This window comes from Dermacentor variabilis, chromosome 7 (assembly GCF_050947875.1).
Source record: "Dermacentor variabilis isolate Ectoservices chromosome 7, ASM5094787v1, whole genome shotgun sequence".
NCBI classification, from domain to species: Eukaryota; Metazoa; Arthropoda; class Arachnida; order Ixodida; family Ixodidae; genus Dermacentor; species Dermacentor variabilis.
In genome coordinates, this window is record NC_134574.1 from 34,539,141 (window position 1) to 34,558,061 (window position 18,921).

The window sequence follows — 18,921 nt, forward strand, 5'->3', positions numbered from 1 at the left end:
TGATTACGGGGAAGCGTTTGATTCAGTAGAAAACTCAGCAGTCATGGAGGCATTACGGAATCAGGGTGTAGACGAGCCATATGTACAAATACTGAAAGATATCTATAACGGCTCCACAGCCACCATAATCCTCCATAAAGAAAGCAACAAAATTCCAATAAAGAAAGGCGTCAGGCAGGGATATACGATAGCTCCAATGCTCTTCCCAACGTGTTTACAGGAGGTATTCAGAGACCTGGATTGGGAAGAATTGGGGATAAAAGTTAATGGAGAATACCTTAGTAACTTGCGATTCGCTGATGATATTGCCTTGCTTAGTAACTCAGGGGAAGAATTGCAATGCATGCTCACTGACCTGGAGAGGCAAAGTAGAAAAGTGGGTCTAAAAATTAATCTGCAGAAAACTAAAGTAATGTTTAACACTCTCGGAAGACAACAGCAACTTACAATAGGCAGCGAGGCACTGGAAGTGGTAAGGGAGTACATCTACTTAGGGCAGGCAGTAACGGCAGATCCGGATCATGAGACGGAAATAAATAGAAGAATAAGAATGGGCTGGGGTGTGTTTGGCAGGCATTCTCAGATCATGAACAGCAGGTTGCCATTATCCCTCAAGAGAAAAGTGCATAATAGCTGTGTCTTACCAGTACTCACCTACGGGGCAGAAACCTGGAGGCTTACGAAAAGGGTTCTACTTAAATTGAGGACGACGCAACGAGCTATGGAAAGAAAAATGATGGGTGTAACTTTAAGGGATAAGAAAAGAGCAGAGTGGGTGAGGGAACAAACGCAAGTTAATGACATCCTAGTTGAAATCAAGAAAAAGAAGTTGGGGGGGGGGGGGGGCATGGGCAGGACATGTAATGAGGAGGGAAGATAATCGATGGTCATTAAGGGTTACGGACTCGATTCCAAGAGAAGGGAAGCATAGCAGGGGGCGGCAGAAAGTTAGATGGGGGGATGAGATTAAGAAATTTGGAGGGACGACATGGCCACAATTAGTACAAGACCGGGGTTGTTGGAGAAGTATGGGAGAGGCCTTTGCCCTGCAGTGGGCATAACCATGCTGCTGCTGCTGCTGCTGCTGCTGCTGCTGCTGCTGCTGATGATGATGATGATGATGATGATGATGATGATGATGATGATGATGATGATATCACGTTATGACTTTCTTGTATCAGGTGTTGCGAGATCAAACCTAGTCTAACAGTACCAATCTCACCACTCGCATTCTCCTAAGGAACCGCTGAAGCAAATGTTGCAGCCGTGACATGAATTTCTGAATTATTTACTTTATGATCAATTGCTTAAAACCTAAAACGGGCTCTTGTTGATCAAAATTTATTTTGGTGTAATGTTTTTACTTACTAGTTGAGCAGTTCTTGAGGAAGTACAATGTCTTGTAGGTGGCTGTTTCTTTCACCGGGTCTACCCGTGTTTCAAAGTTGTTGAATTCCTCTGAAAGGTTGATGATTTATCATTGCTAAATATGGTAAGCGAACAGTGTGGACTTGTTCTAGTAAAAAGTATTTATTAAAAATTATTGCAACCGCGTTACATTTGCAGCTACACCATCTTTTAAAATGCGCTTTTGATCGCAGGCATCCACCTTTATAAGCGGCGTCAACACTACTTAAATTTTAAGAAAGACAGAAATTTGGGCAAGATAATAAGGATTGATCAAATCAAATCAAATCAGCTTATTTTTCATCTCAAGGATAAGGGCACACACCGAAAGACTGCCTTAGAGAAGAATAGTCGGCGTTTGCATTATCCTTCTTGTGGCATGTTCGTACTATGTGTTTGCCTCTGCCCTGGTACAGCATGCTTGTTCTGCTTGTACGCCGCTTAGGACAATTAGAGCATTGTCTTCGGTGCGTCTACTATGGAAACAACCTCCGAATGCACAGGTAGCTTCAGCTAGCTTATGTTAAGCCTGAGCAGCCAACTTGGTATTTTTCCCTGTTAGCCTATTGACAGTTCGAAGTATTTGTTTACTCTGAGCTCAATAAATAACAAAAATTAGATAAGTAACTCTTAAATTGGTGATTTATATGAAGACACCTGCATTAGAGAAGTTGTAGAGCTTCTTGAAAAATATCCAACTGATTTTTATCCATTGGGAGCGCTAGCGTGATTTTAATATTGCTGGTTTCAAATAAAGCGCGCGAGCTTTTAAAACTGTCACATGTCACCATAGGTCCTTGAGCGCAGCAACATTAGCGCACTTAAACATGCTCCCAGCGAATTCATTTTAAACAGCGCCAAAAAAAAAAGCACATGGACAAGGAAGAGCACAGGACCAGCGCATTATCTATAGGCTGCCCGCCGACGCTGTATCTTACAACTGTCGCGATAAGAAAAAGAAAGGAGATATTCAAGCACCAAAAATCAATACAGATGCCAAACTCGCACGGACTACTTCCCCGCATAAATACATGCGCACGACGTCCGAACCGCTAGCTCTCGCTTTGTAGCCAATAAACGTTGTCCACGAATAGAGCGTGGCTACAGCCGTGACATTTGAAAGCGGAAGCCATTTTACACGCACCTTTCATGACTAGTTTGATGACTTCGTAGATGTACTGCAGGTTCGCGTAGCGGTACGGCCAGAGGCTGATGTCCCGGCTTTCTCCGCTGTGGAAGTAGTTCTGGTTGCAGATGGAGCCGTACGGGTCCGTGCAAAGTGTCTCTTTTGTCAAGTGTTGGTCGATATATTGAGCTACATGGCAGTGTGATAGAAAATCAGTAAGTACACTTGTGCCTTTGAGGAAGGAAATAGCTAGGAAAATACATTGCCGAACACGATTAAAGCAGGGCAAGTCGGACCACCACGTAATCCTCACGCAAGAGAACGCGGTAGATTTTACTGCTCCCGCTCTGCAGGCAGAGCGGGGCATTGGTACGGCGATACGGCCGGTCAGCCGAACAAGTACCAGATATTCTCGGCCAATTCGCCGAGTCGCAGAGGTAACGTGTTGGGCGGACACTGAGGGAAACGGTGAAAGGCAAGGCTTCAAAAAGAATTGACTTGACACAAGGATGGCTGCTTGGCGTAATGCACCCTTCTAGTTTATTTGCTAACTCCATGCGTAGTGCGAAGTTACAGACGAGCTCACGCAATGTATCACTAAAAAAATTAAACGCCAAGTGCTTTCAAATATAGAGTAACCGATGCGGGTCAGATACAATCAGCTCAACTCTGCCTATTGACCCTTCTCGCGGCGATCCCGCCAGCGCTACTATGTTTAATCACATGGCGGGGCGTCCATTGCTTGCCTCATCTGCCTCCGTGCTTACAATGGATCTGTATAACGCCGTTACGGTTAAGAGAACCTCTGTGTCGGGGCATATCGTTGACGTTGACCGGGTGAACGACACGCGAAGCTTTGACCCCACTTTCAGAGAACATGTAAAAGCGCTTTCGGAGTTTATTAAACAGTTTCCAAACGGCACGAGCAAAAGGCGTCGACTACAGCGGAGGGGGGGGGGGGGGGGGACGGGTCTTCCGAGCCCGAGACTCCTCCGGAATCTTCCGGGAGGAGGGGGGGGGGGCATGCCGAAGCCCCCGATTCCTAAAATATCTTGCTGTCCCCCACATCATTTGAGGTTTTCTTTTTAGTTGCCTCTACCGTCTGATCTAAATTTTTTCTCATCTAAATCTAAATCTCTGTTGGCGCGGACATGCACGACTTTTAATTCATATTTCTGCATATTTCTGCAAATCCTGACAATAGGAGTATAAGCACATAAAAGCACCTGCGGCGGCTACCTCATCCAAATTGTTTTCACTTCAACTTTTTGTTTTTCATTTCCACTGCGAACACCACTTAAAGACACAATACATGTAAATATAGACAAAGGACAAAGTTTCTTATATTTTTCAAAGAAAAGGATCTAGCCAACTAACAATTATTTTTAATGGTATGGATAGCCTTTGCCTAGAGAATTAATATGTAGCTGAATGCTAACCTTGGTTTGAATTGCATTGCGTGTTTTGTTGAACCTGCAAAACTTGTAGACTTCAATACTTTGGGAGAGCCTTTTATCAATGGCGTGGGAAATTAACGTGAATAACATCTATGTCAGTACTGCTTCTGGTACTAATAGGCAATGCTAACGGCTCATGGAAAAACCTCTTCTAATGATTTACATTTATTAGGCATACAAAAATTGCCACTAGCGTTCAGAGTTCATATGTTTAATTCACATAGTAACCGAAATGACGCCCAGCCGGATTCCCTCAAAATCAGAATCAATAGCAATCGTGGCCAGCAGCACATATACTCCTGCTCTCGGTAAAACAACAAAAATTTTGAAAAGGAGGCTGCAGTTTTGTCGGAAAGGCGAAGCATTAGTAGTGATAGCTTAGTATAAGACAAGTACGTAAAGAAAGATTACACCACCGAAAGCCTCCAGTCTGTTGGTGATGCAAGGGGACTCAGGCTGTGAAATTGAATTGTCTCCTACTGGGAGGTCTTGTGTGTACTCATATAAGGTAGTCACTTCAGTAAACAATTCGTCGAGGTCACACGAAGTTTCTTCAAGTGCAACTGTTATTAAAGGTAATTTACTGTAGCTGATAAGGCGACGCTGCCTCCATGGTCGCTAGCGTCCGTTCCTACCATCGCTTCTCTTGATACCGGCGGTTCATATGATGCCATGGTTCAACCAGTCACCGATTTCTGTGCTAAGAAGGACATAGTGGTGCCCAGTAGCATTGTGTCCGTGACCAATAGAACCATGTCGTTGTAGGCACTAAACTGTTCTGCCGTGCCCGTACTAGTACTTCCGAAACACATGAAGCTCGCTGTCTTCGACGCCGACATGTAAAGTTCGATTACGGTCGTCAGCAACGAGACCAACAACCCAAACTAACAACCTATTTGCCCCCTTGAACCAAGAATTCGGAACATGATCAGCATGTGCCTGCGTTCCCGTGAACGTGACGCCTTGGTATAAATGCTATCCCGACATGGTTCCATGTTTGACTTCTTCCAAGGTGAAAACCATACCACTCTTCCATCTTCGCGCGCTCAGCATAGCACTGACACCGGCTCAGCTCACCCTATCCAGCCGAAGCGTTATCCAGTGTCTTCGTCGGGACGGAAGATTATTGCAGAGCAAGTGCGTCGGATGTTCAAGAAAAAGGTCATCCATAAGCCTTCAAGCCCATGGGCAGCGCCAGTTACGTGGATGAAGAAAGAAGGAGGCTCTGGGAGGTTTTTCATTGATTAGAGGCGGTTAAACATGGTCAGGAAGAACGATGTGCACCCGCTCCCATGAATCGATAACGTAATAGAGTGCCTGCATACTGTGTCCTTGTTTTCGTCACTCGATTTCAGGTAATGTTATTGAAAGATACCTATACATACCGCCGACAGAGAGAACTTGTGATACCGAATGGTTTGGTCGAATTTATCGTTATTCCCTGCGGGCTTTGTAACGCGCCCACCACTTTTGACAGATTCATCGACAAAATTTTTTGTGGATTAAAGCGGGAGATATGGCTGTATTGCCTGGATGGTGTTTTCATCGTCGACCGTACGTTTCAAGCGCACAACTGCCGCCATGGACTAGTTCTGGATTGCGTGGAGAGAGCTGGTTTGATTCTCAACTACCGAAAGTGCCGGTTTGGTGAACGCCAGACATTGGAAGATAGAGGCAGTCAGCGCCTTCAAACTACCTCAGTGTGCACGAGAGCTCCGTAGTTTCCTTGGATTATGCTCGTATTTCGGCTCGTATTTGTTCGTATTTGCTCGTATTTGCTCGTATTTTGTTCCAATATTCGCTGACATAATGCATTCATTCACGCATCTGTTCAAAAAAGACGTACCCTTCGTATGGACACCGAAGTGTGAATTGCCATTCGTTCAAATCAAGTTCCACACTCACATCGGACACAATACTGCGTCACTTCGACCCTTCTTCACCGACAGAAATTCCTACGGACCTAAGCGGGATAGGCATAGGAACAGTGCTCGTACAACGATAAAATTACGCAGAACACGTTGTTGCTTATGCCAGTCGTTGTATCAGGAATTCTGAGCGACATTACACCGCCATGCAGCAGGAATGCCTTGCGGTAGTTGTTGTTCTGGTATTTCACTGACATATTACCGTCCCCCATGAAGATCATCACCGACCACCGTTATTTATACTGGCTAGTCCGTCTTCAAGATCTGTCTAGTCGTCTTGCACGATAATATATATATATATATATATATATATATATATATATATATATATATATATATATATATATATGTATATATATATATATGTATATATATTAATATATATATATATATATATATATATATATATATATATGTATATATATATATATATATATATATATTGATGATCCTAATATCGGGGCAAAGGTTCGTGCACTCAAAGGTTTTAACGGTTCTCTTAGGCGGAGCCTTCGAGAACCCAATTGAGGACAAAGCCGTTGGTTTGAACATACACACAAACCTTTAATGAAACAAAAAATGCTTAAAATAAATACAAGAAAATAGAAAACATAAAAGAAACACTCAAATAGACATAATCGCAGAAAGAAAAACACTTGGGGCTAGTATGGAGCTAACTAGTGTGCGAGTCCGGGCTTGCCACGACGGCAAGGACACACAACAGTCTTGAGGCGGTGACGCGGCGACAAGCTGACGCAAGGAGTGGCGCCAGTCTCACCAAAGGTCGTGGTGTAAGTTGGTTGACCGAGTGACCGGAGCGCGCCAGCTCTGGCTTGGAGAGGTAAAGCAGGCGGCTTGGTGGCACGAGCAGACAGCGGCGGCGTTCTGGCAGGGCATCTGGGTGTAGAGCTAGGGCCCGTAGCCCGACTACTCTTGTCCTGCCCGCGGGCACAGAAGCTCGAACGCCGGCCTCGGGCAGCAGGCGGCACGACACGTTCTGGCCGGGCAGCTGGCGTAGAACTCGGGCCCGTAGCCCGACTGTTCTCGTCCTGCCCACGGGCGCAGAAGCTCACCGGCCTTGAGGAGCTGATGGCACGCTCGGGTAGACGGGCGACGCAGAGAAATGGGCTGGCAGGAGGCCCCGGTCGGGTGAAGTCCTGGTGGCTAGGGTCCGGAACCCGACGGCCCGTCTTTAACTCCCGGTGGTTGACCTTCTCCTGGCGTCGCTTCCTGGAACTCTCCCGGCGTCTCCCCGGCGTCTCGCGCTTCTGCCAGCGCACCGCGCTTTTTAACGCAACAGCGTTAAGGAGCTCGTGTCGCAGATAAGCCGGTGTCGTCGGCGTCGGTGGCGTTGGCCGTGAGCGATAAATCCCAGCAGGCACTTCATGAATAAAAAACAACTTGCAAGATGGGCTGGGTGGGAATCGAACCAGGGTCTCCGGAGTGTGAGACGGAGACGTTACCACTGAGCCACGAGTTTTTTTTTCTTTATTGACCACTGAGCCACGAGTTCGATGCTTCAAAGCGGTACAAAAGCGCCTCTAGCGAACGCGGTTATAGTTCCTAGAATATACTGCTAGTGTATCGTACGGAGCGCTCTCCCAATGGGAGAGGGTGGCAGCGCCCGCGATGCCTTCCAACTTTGGCCGCGAGAGGCGCTGCTCGTCGTAAAGGTGCCGTCGCTGCCGGGCATGCCGCAGTCGCTGCAGTTGCATTGGTCGTGTGCGGTGTGTAACATAGTATTTTAGTCGGATCTGCGCTTTTTCCTGCGTTTTTCTCCGTGCTGTTCCGTGTGAGGGAAGACCACAGCGACTAATGATGCTAAACTCGAAGCATCAAGGCCGGGAAAAAACGTGTTTCGTGCCGCTCTGTCGGAGTGGCTACCGGTCGAATCCGGACAAAGTTTCCATGTTCGGTGTGCCCTCGGACCCAACACGGCTTTCAACTAGGCTTTCAACTAGGCTTTCAGTTGTGAAGTTTTATGTTTTATTAAGGATCAGATTCTATGTTACAGGGCTAAATAAGGACAGGGAGGCACAAAGGCAACGGAAAAAAACTGCTGAAGACACTGCAACTAGGTCGCTATCATCAAGGACAGTATGTTTTCCCTTCCTGAATATTGAAAGTTTCTTGCCTTAACAGTGTGGTCAGGGCACTGGTTTAGCCATTCGTATAAACCATTCTTGTTACTGTCACTGCACATGGCCATATTCGCAAATTTCTTGAAGCATGAAAAGCAGTGCAGTTTTTCCATAATTGTGAGTATGGTGTAATTTCATGGCCATAAGCCGTTTTTGTGTGCGGGTGCATGTTTCTGAATTCGCATTGATGAGCAACTTGTTTAGACCATGGTTTAGACGTCTGTCAGAGCGGCCCTGTGGCGCCACTTGTGTCCAGTTCTGAGTGGGGTTTGCGTGTGCTTCGTTCCATGCCCTTTCGTTTTGTTTGATAATAAAATTGTAGACCAGGTAAATCTTTATCAACCAGCCGCAAATGATTTATTTTTACTTAATCAACAATGATTCCAGTGTAATGTCTCATTTGATAAAAACTTTTAGCTAAATAATGTCAAAATTTCGCTTGTTTTTATTGCTGTGTATTTTTTATCTGTTTTTACTGTATTCCATATTTGTAAATAAGAATCAATTGTACAATCACCATTTTCTTTTCTTCCGTTACAAAGGGAAGCGCAAGTTCATACACACCTGCGTAAGTATTTATGTATTAAAGGGACACTAAAGGTTAGCATTAAGTCAACGTGGACTGTTGAAATACCATCCCAGAAAGCTTGAAACGCTTGTTTCGTGCGAAGAAGAGACTTATTTTAAGAGAAAATGCGTTCTGTAGCGTCCGCGTACCTCTAGCGCAGTTCAAATCACCCGCCCTCCGATCGAGGAGTATTGACGTCATGGTCTCATAGTGACGTTGCGCCATCGGTGAGTAAAACGGCTCCCGCAGACGGCGCTACGGCTTTTCTGCACAAAACGCAAACACGCGGCCAGAAACAGAGCCAAGACAGAGCCGACAGCAGTGCGAAAGCGGAACTATGGTGGCTAGCGGAAGGGAAAGCGCACGACGATAAGCTGGTTCTTTATTTTATGACGCCAACTTCGACGCTCGTTGCAATGGATGACCCTGACAACGACACATTAGCGCGCGATGCCGGGCTCGAGTTCAGTAATTGATATCTCGTGCTGCCGGCGTCGTTGCGTACTACTACGACGACAGCCTGCTTTGAAATGCACTTCACGCGACTTCAGTAAGTCGGCGTTGAACTCGTAATCCTCTGGACGAAAGTGCAGCGAGCACACTACGTGATTTTTCGGCTCTTTGCCAGCGCGCTGCTGCAGAGGTACGGCACTTAACCACTTCGAACGCAGAGGTTCACTCGTTGGCACACAGTGATAAGTAACGTTGGATTCGCCGCTGCAACTGCCCTTGGCCAAGTTCCGCAGACCGTTCGCGCATCCCACGACATCACATGGACGTGGCATTCTCGCTGCTTGTTGCAAATGCAAGTTTCGCGAGCCAGCAGGACCACCGCAGCACGACGCGATAAAGAAACAACTGAAACTCCAAAGCGCGCTCGGCGCATAGTTGAGCGCCCAGAGTCGAGCGAAAACGAAACCTTTCGATCACCCATACTACTCAAGGGTAACGTCAAAATGTTATTTCTTTCTTAGAATCGAATAGAAGTAGACAAGTAGCATTTTCTTCCGTCTTATAATCTAATGCAATGATCTTTTTAATACGAGTAGTTGAGTACTAGTGACATAAATTATGATGAGGAGTGCTTTCGTCATCGGGCTAGTACAGGAATGTCGCCGGGGGGTCTCAAATCGTGTCGTGCATTTACCTTAATTTCTCGGTTACTAAAGCTCTGTTCGCGATTATATTGACGCCTTAGACGTTCTAGAGCATTGCTTTATCACTTTAACTTGACTTTCTGGAAACCTTTAGCGTCCCTTTAAGCAAGCTAACTGTGACTTGCAAATAAAATACACCAATAGTGTGTCCTATTCCAACTGCTTGTGTTGATCGTCACATGCGATCTTTGAAGACGGAAGCCATGGTGGTAAATAGCGATAGTGCCCTGCTTTTGTCTTTTACCTATATGCGACGTCATTCCGGGTTAGATGTTCTGCTCGCCATTAACAATGGGGGCCACTACTCGGTCTTTCCACCTGCACAGAGCTGGCTGAGCGCTCACTCAGCATGAAGGTGTTTACGATATCTTTCACCCGCGATCGCGATGCGTGATCGCAATCGACTGGCCCCTAGTCGAATAAAATCTCGATCAGAATTAAGTTTAAATGTAGCAACAATGAGTCCGGACCATACTCGATCGTTCTATCACAACAACGTAATGCGGCCAACGCATCAAATTTCGTTGCTTATTTCAGGTTGGGTACCTCGCTGAACATTAGCCGGTCAATATGACTTCTGCTTAAGTCCTCTCGCGGTTCACCACAAAGAATAAACAAATAAAAATTTAGCAAACTGGACCTGGTTGTACGTGTCAAACGTTTCGCCGAGCGCTGTTTCAGTCCAGGATTTTTTCCGGATAATGCCAGGGCGGTAAGATTGTCTCCAGCCAGTAGAGTTTTTAAGCAAAAACTGCTCCCAAAGCCTTCAGATACAGGCTTTCGCAGTGAAAAGCGCAGCGCACCAACGTCAGAGTTGCCGCACCTACGCTGCCTCGGCAGAGAACGAGGCGTGGTGGCACCTTAGCGATTGGCAGCGCCACCACGCGGTGGCTGCGGAAAGGCATCGCCTCGGTGGCCACGCGAGCGCGCGCCCTCGGCACACTAGCAGTATATTCTAGGCACTATAACGCGGTGTTGCCTCAGAAACGAGCTGTTTCTAAGGCTCAGGCGTGCGTCGCTTTCTGAGGCGCACATTTCCTTGTCGCGCTGAACGCTGCGTTGCTCGACGCTCACCGCGTCCGATGCGGGGCGCGTAGTCGCTGCGCCGTAGCCCATTGTCTTACACCCCTTGGCGGGTCGACGGGAACGCTGTCGCGTTCCACTCTTGAAGGCGAAACTTAAGCGTCCTCCAATTTTCTTTTCTCTGGCCGATTAGGCATTCTCCGATTGGCTGTCTGACGCCCCGTGGTCTTTCCTAATTGGTTTGCTTTTCTTCTTTCAGTTGTTTTTCTTGCGCCGCGCGTTCACGTGCCGGACGCTCTTCGGTGTTGTCGATTTTCTCCTTCCAGAATGGAATTTGCCTTTGCGCGTGTACTCCTTGTCGTCTGCTCCTGGCCGTCCCGATCACCGCACCATGTCACGCACCACACATCATATATATATATATATATATATATATATATATATATATATATATATATATATATATATATATATATATATATATATATATATATATATATATATTGACACAACTATAATTGGCAGAACTATAATGCAGCGGGTATGCGCCAGTGGGGACGACGCTGAAGTAGGTCGGGTTTTTAGGTGAAGCGGGAAAAACGAAGACGACGTTGTTGTTTTTCCCTTGGACGACTGATAAAGTGCGTTTCTTGGCGGTGCTGCTACGCATACTCGTCCATCCCACGTCGTTACACTGGTGGAGGTGCTGGGTATTCTTCATGCTTGGCACCCCTTCGCGGAGCCGACGATCGAGCCCGGAATCACCATGGCGCATCGAAACACCGGTCCACCGGTTCAGTCGTCGCCTGCTAGGCTTAGCGCCCGAGTCCAGTCCCCTGCAAGAAACTTCGAGAAATCGTTTGCCTCCTACAAATAACATGGCCACAGCAGCTCCATCGCAAGTAGCACTACAGAATCCTATGGTCCCGGAGAGCTTTCATGGTGATGCCTTTGAAGACGTCCAAGACTGCCTAGACCAGTTCGAGCGCGTCGCCCAGTATAACCATAAGACCAGCTCGGCGGACAAACTCTCGAGTGTCTATTTCTATTTGAAGGACAATGCTCGTACGTGGTACGTAAACCGGGAGAGGAGCTTTGCCACGTGGGACGACTTCCGCGCACAGCTGCTGGATACCTTTTCAAGCATCGACAGGAGGGAAAACGCGCAGCGTCTCCTTGAAATCCGCGTTCAAAAGCCCAATGAGAGTGTTACTATGTTCTCGGAAGACATGGCCCGTCTTTTCCGTAGGGCCGACCCAGACATGCCAGAGGAAAGAAAGGTGCGATATCTCTTGCGAAGAGTGAAGGAGCAACTGTTTGCCAGCCTTGTGAGAAATCCACCGACAACTGTGGCACAGTTCACAAAAGAGGCTACAGCCATTGAACGGGCCCTGCAGCAACGATACCGCCAGCATGACATGAGCAACTCGGCGGTGAACACTTCCGTACTGGCTGCGAGTAACGACATGTCTCTGCGTGAAGGCGTGAAGTTGTCCGAGAGGTGGTGCGAGAAGAGCTTCGGCAGCTCGGCTTTGTGGTTGCGCCTACGGAACCTTCGCCAGCGTTACCTTTTGTTGCTAATGTAGTCCGGGAGGAAGTCCGGCAAGCTTTTTCAGTTCCAGACTGTGGGAACGTTCCGCGGCGCCTCACTTATGCGGAGGCTGTTCGCCGTCCACTCAACGCAACTTCAACGCCGTTGACACCCATAACTACAACACCACCTACGCCACAAACAGAGCCGACATCATCACCCTCGTCGACTCTACCGACCCCGCCGATCATGCCAGCACAAACAACGCCGTATTTTCGACATGCCCACGCCACTCCTTGGCTCCATGGAGAGTTACCGCCGAACTATCAGCGTCGGAAAACCGATTTGTGGCGCACCGTCGACCGTCGACCAGTGTGCTACCATTGTGGTGAAGCTGGACACGTCTATAGAGTTTGCCACAAATGGAACAACTATCGCGCCGCTCAACACCCAAGCTTTCCTGCCAACTATGCTTATTCTCCGTACGACGGTCGACGCGCTTACAACGACGCTCCTGTGAACAGTCAGCCACAAAATACGACGACGCCCCGACCACGTTCTCCTTCTCCATCTCCGGCGCGCTACAATTCGCCGACTGGTCGCACTTTTGCCGACGTCACTAGGGGCAGATCGCCTAGCCCTCGACGGGGAAACTAGCCGCAGCGACCTCCCTGGGTGAGGTTGCCAATACTCGAACTGCTCCACATTCCCCGTTATCGACGAACGACGACGTGAAGACTGCATTGACGAAAAAGACGCCTAGCACAACGACGAATACGACGGATAGAAGTACGAAAGACGTAACTGACATCGTCAGCGCCAGCTCATCATATGCATTGACGGCCACGAAATAGCCGCTCTGGTTGACACTAGCTGCCATTTTTCAATCCTAAGCTAACAGGTCGCTGACAAACTAAGGCAGGTGAAGACACCATGGCACGGGCCCAACATAAGAACCGCCGGAGGTCAGTTGATGACACCTGTCGGGAAATGCACGGCCCGACTCTTAATCGCCGGTTCAACCTTCGTCGTCACCTCGTCATCCTTACTGAGTGTTGTAAAGAACTTATATTGGGCATGGATTTCCTACGGGAGTACGGCGCCGTGATTAATATCCGTGACAGAAGCGTCACATTTGCCATGAGTTCGGATAATGTCACCCATGAGAAGCCACAACAACCTCGCTTACGTATTGCCGCGGACGACGTCATACTTTTGCCGCGGAGTTGCTCTCTCGTACAGGTGCACTGTGACAGCCTGCAAAATGGGACTGGAGTAGCTGAACACATCAGTGCGCTAGCACTGAATTGCGGTGTCTCCATTGCCAGAGCACGTATCAATGTAATCGAGGGAAGCGCCGAACTCTTGCTGACGAATTTTAGTAAGGAGCGCCGACACATCGTTACAGGCACTGCTGTCGCCTATTTCGACGAAGTGACAGAAATACAAGACTTATCATAAGAAGCCAACAAACATTGACACCAAGGACAACATAGGGGAAATTGTGCTTAATAAATGAAATGAAGAAATGATAAATCAATGGAAATTACAGTGGATGAAAAAACAACTTGCCGCAGGTGGGAACCGAACCCACAACCTTCGCATTTCGCGTGCGATGCTCTACCAATTGAGCTACCGCGGCGCTGTCTCCCCATCCACTTTCTTGGGCATCTATGTTTCTATCTTGGGCAGTCGGGTTCCCACCTGCGGCAAGTTGTTTTTTCATCCACTTTAATTTCCATTTATCATTTCTTCATTTCATTTATTAAGCACAATTTCCCCTATGTTGTCCTTGGTGTCAATGTTTGTTGGCTTCTTATGATATGACTAATAAAAAATCGGGCCCCTCGGTTAACCCCCTTTCTTTTCGAGAAATACAAGACTGCCACTTAGCGCAGGAGTCGGCCGCTACAATCCACACAGCTGCGCGCGCCTATTGTAGACGTTAGTCCGACGTTAACGGCCGTTGAGCGGAACCATCTTCTGGAGCTCATCAATCAGTACCAGGGCTGTTTCTCCTCTGCGTCAAGAGTTGGTCAAACACCGCATCGTTACTGATGTCGACGTCAGACCCATCCGACAAAACCCTTATCCTGTGGCCCCAAAGGAACGCGAAGCAATACCAAAACAAGTGAAGACGATGCTGGAAGATGGCGTTATTCGACCATCTAATAGTCCTTAGGCATCACCTGTAGTTTTAGTCAAGAAGAAGGACGGTAGCCTGCGCTTCTGCGTCGACTATCGGAAGCTCAATCAGGTCACAAAGAAGGACGTTTATCCACTGCCACGTATTGATGATTCCTTGGATAGGTTGCGAAACGCGTGCTACTTTTCCTCAATCAACTTGAAAAGCGGTTTTATTATCAGATCCAAGTGGATGAGAGAGACGGTGAGAAAACAGGCTTTGTGACGCCTGACGGACTTTATGAATTTCAGGTACTTCCTTTCGGTTTGTGTTCGGCGCCAGCAACATTTCAGCGTCTAATGGACACTGTGCTCTCCGGACTCAAATGGCAAACATGCCTGGTGTACTTGGATTACGTGATTGTCTTTTCCGCAACGTTCGACTAACACTTACGAAGGCTGAAAACTGTTTTTGAAGTGATACACTCTGCCGGTCTCACTTTGAAGCCTGAGAAGTGCCCTTTTGGTTTTCATGAGCTCCAGTTCCTCGGTCACGTCGTCAGTAGCCAAGGAGTCCGACCTAATCCGGATAAAATTGCCGCCGTCGCTAATTTTCCGAGTCCATCTGACAAAAAAGCCGTGCGACGTTTTCTGGAACTCTGTGCATATTACCGGCGATTTATTGCGAATTTCCCGCGTATCGCATGGCCGTTAACACAGCTCACTCGAGAAGATATGCCTTTTACTTGGGGCGAAGACCAGCAGCCGGCATTCCACGAGCTCCGGCAACGCATGCAATCGCCTCGCGTATTAGCACACTTCGATGAGGAAGCCCCGACGATATTGCATACAGACGCTAGTAATGTCGGTCTAGGGGCGGTGCTAGTACAATGGCAGAGCAACAGCGAAAAAGTGATTGCTTACGCCAGTAGGACACTATCCCGAGCTGAAGCTAACTACTCCACCACTGAAAAAGAATGCCTCGCAATGGTATGGGCAGTTCTGAAATTTCGTCCGTATTTGTATCGTCGGTCTTTCACTGTCGTTAGTGATCACCATTGCCTCTGCTGGCTCATTAATTTCCCTCTGCACGCTGGAGTCTTCGACTCCAAGAGGTCGACTTTCTTGTTACATACAAGTCGGGAAAACGGCACGCAGACGCCGACTGCCTTTCTCGGTCTCCTGTTGAGCCGGCAGCACAAGACGATGACGACACGGTTTTTCTGGGACTCGTTGATACTGCCGATCTTTCACGCCAGCAACTGGATGACATTGAATTGCTGCCGCTTATTGATTACCTCGAAGGACGAACCAACAGCGTGGCGAGGCTCTTTGCAAGAGGGGTGGCATCACACTCCTTGCGTCGCAACGTCCTCTACAAGACGAACTTCTCGCCTAGCGGCAGCAACTACTTACTTGTTGTTCCATCACCGCTTCGACGTGAAATCTTACACGCCTGCCACAACGAGTCGACTTCTGGGCACTTGGGCTACATTCGCACATTGGCACGGATTCGGCAGAATTACTACTGGCCGAGACTTACTGCAGTCGTTAAACGTTACGTTCGGGCATGTCTGGATTGCCAACATCGTAAACCGCCATCCGTGAAACCAGCCGGCTTACTGCACCCTGTTGACGTACCGGCCACACCATTTGCTCAAGTAGGCATGGACTTTCTGGGCCCCTTCCCAACGTCTACTACTGGTAATAGGTGGATAATCGTCGCCACGGATTATCTCACTAGATATGCCGAGACAAGTGCACTGCAACGGGCAACAGCAGATGAAGCGGCACGATTTTTTCTGGAATCCATCATTTTAAGGCATGGCGCTCTCGCAGTAGTCGTCACGGACAGAGGTACTGCGTTCATGGCTCAGTTTTTAGATATCGTTCTACGTCTAAGTAGTACCGCCCACCGGAAGACAACAGCGTATCACCCTCAAACAAACGGACTCACAGAACAACTCAATAGGACATTGGCTGATATGATAAGCATGTGCGTAGATGTAGAGCATAGGAACTGGGACGAGGTTTTACCTGATGTCACCTTCGCGTACAATACGGCTCGTCAAGAGACCACTCGCAAGACGCCCTTCAGTCTCGTATAAGGCCGTGAGGTTACAACAACATTAGACGCAATGCTCCCTCATGAATTTGACGACAACGAGACGGATGCTGAACAGATAACACACCGAGCAGAGGCAGCTAGGCAGCTTGCGCGCCTGCGAATCCACGAACAACAGGACTGTGACGCCAGACGCTACAATCTTCGGCACAAAGCCGTAACATACAACATCGGCGACAAAGTGTGGGTCTGGACACCTATTCGACAGCGTGGGCTCTCTGAAAAGCTCCTACGCAAATACTTCGGGCCCTACATTGTTCTCCGACGCATCAATGACGTCAACTACGAAGTCGTTCCAGACAGCTCGCACTGTTCAAAGCGCCTACGGCATTTACCCGAGGTCGTTCACGTGCTTCGTATGAAGCCGTACTATGAGGACTGACAAGACTGCGAAGTTCTTTACCGCTGCTTTCCAAGCCTCTATCATCGGGACGATGATCTTTTCTAAAGGGGGAGCAAATGACACAACTATATTTGGCAGAACCATAATGCAGCGGGTATGCGCCAGTGGGGACGTCGCTGAAGTAGCGCGGGTTTTTAGGTGAAGCGGGAAAAACGAAGACGTTATTGTTTTTCCCTTGGGCGACTGATAAAGTGCGTTTCTTGGCGGTGCTGCTACGCATACTCGTCGATCCCATGTCGTTACAATATATGCATATATATAAATATATATATATATATATATATATATATATATATATATATATATATATATATATATATATATATATATTCTTACGGTGAAGTGAAGGAAGAAGTTGAATTGGACTAGAGGAAGACGAAGTCTGGCAGTTGCCTGAACGCCATATACACCATTTGTAAATATACGTTATTTTACACTCGTGGGCCTGCTTTCTTCCCGCAACATTTTGGTGGAAGGTGCGGGCTAAAATCACGGAACTTCGCAGCGGACGTCATCTACCTGCCGCTACAATGGCAAATCAACCGACACAAGCGACAACGCCTCGACAGCGCGTTCATCCTCACTCATCCGCGAGACCCGGGGGCATTTTGTGGCACGGACAACGCCTACATCAAGGACTGGCTTGCGATGTACGAGCGAGTGTGCGACAACAACAGGTGGGGTCCAACGATGATGCTAGCAAAGATGATATTTTATCTGAGGGCAACTGCGAAGTAATGGTACGACACACATGAAGCTGACCTAACCAGCAGGGATGTCTGCAAAGAAAAAATGCGAGACCTGTTTCGCATACCTGTCGGTCGTCAGCTGGCAGCAAAAAAAAGAACTTGCGTGCCGCGCTCAGACGTCCACAGAATCCTATGTCGTGTACATACAGGATTTGCTCGCCCTCAGTCGCAAGGCTGATGACAACATGACCGAGGCAGACAAGTTTGGTCATATTGTGACGAAGAAGATCGGCAGGCTGAAAAGCCCCGTTGCCATTGCCTGGCACGTACCCAGTTCGTTCGCTGGCTGCGCCCTACCTGCTGGTGCTGAGTTTGTCGCTGCTGCTCTATGAGCCGAAAACCCCCCTTTACAATTGGTGGAGGTGCTGGGTACAACCGGAATTCTGGAACTTCGCAACCGGACACTGCAGCCCGTCTTCATAATGCCGCAAGAAGGACCACCACAACCACAACCCGCTGCCCCGGTGACTATCGCGGTCTGCCCCGGCCCGTGGCGGCAACGCGACCCACCCATCCTCAGTGGTACCGAAGACCATGACGTACAAGACTGGCTCGCTGACTACGACCGGGTGAGCATCCACAACCACTGGGATGACACCAAAAAACTTAATTACGTGTCGTTTTATTTGAGCGGTGTCGCCAGCATGTGGCACAGCAACCACGAGCGTGATCTGACGACGTGGACGGCCTTCAAGACTAACGTGACAGAGGTATTTGGGCGCCCCCGCGGTTCGCAAGCTTCGCGCCGAGCAACGTTTGCGTGGCCGTGCGCAACAGTGCGGGGAGACATTCACCAGCTATACAGAAGATGTTGTCGACCTCTACAACCGCGTTGACGTCACAATGGCTGATACCGAGAAGATCCGCTATATCTTAAAAGGCATTGAACACGACGCCTTCCATATGCTGTTGGCGAAAAATCTCCCGACAGTCTCTGAACTCGTCAGTCTGTGTCAAAGCTTCGACGAACTGCGCAAACAGCGCGTAGCCACCCGCCAACCTACACCTCAGGCCACATCAATGTCGAGCTGGGCTGCTGCCACGGATAACACTTCGCTGCTGCTACAGATCAAGGAGTACGTCCGTGAAGAGGTGGCTCGTCAGCTTTCCTTGATTCCACTTGCACACGACCAGCCGAGTACTCCGTTGGCGCCCGCTCTCCAATCTGTCATCAAGGAGCAG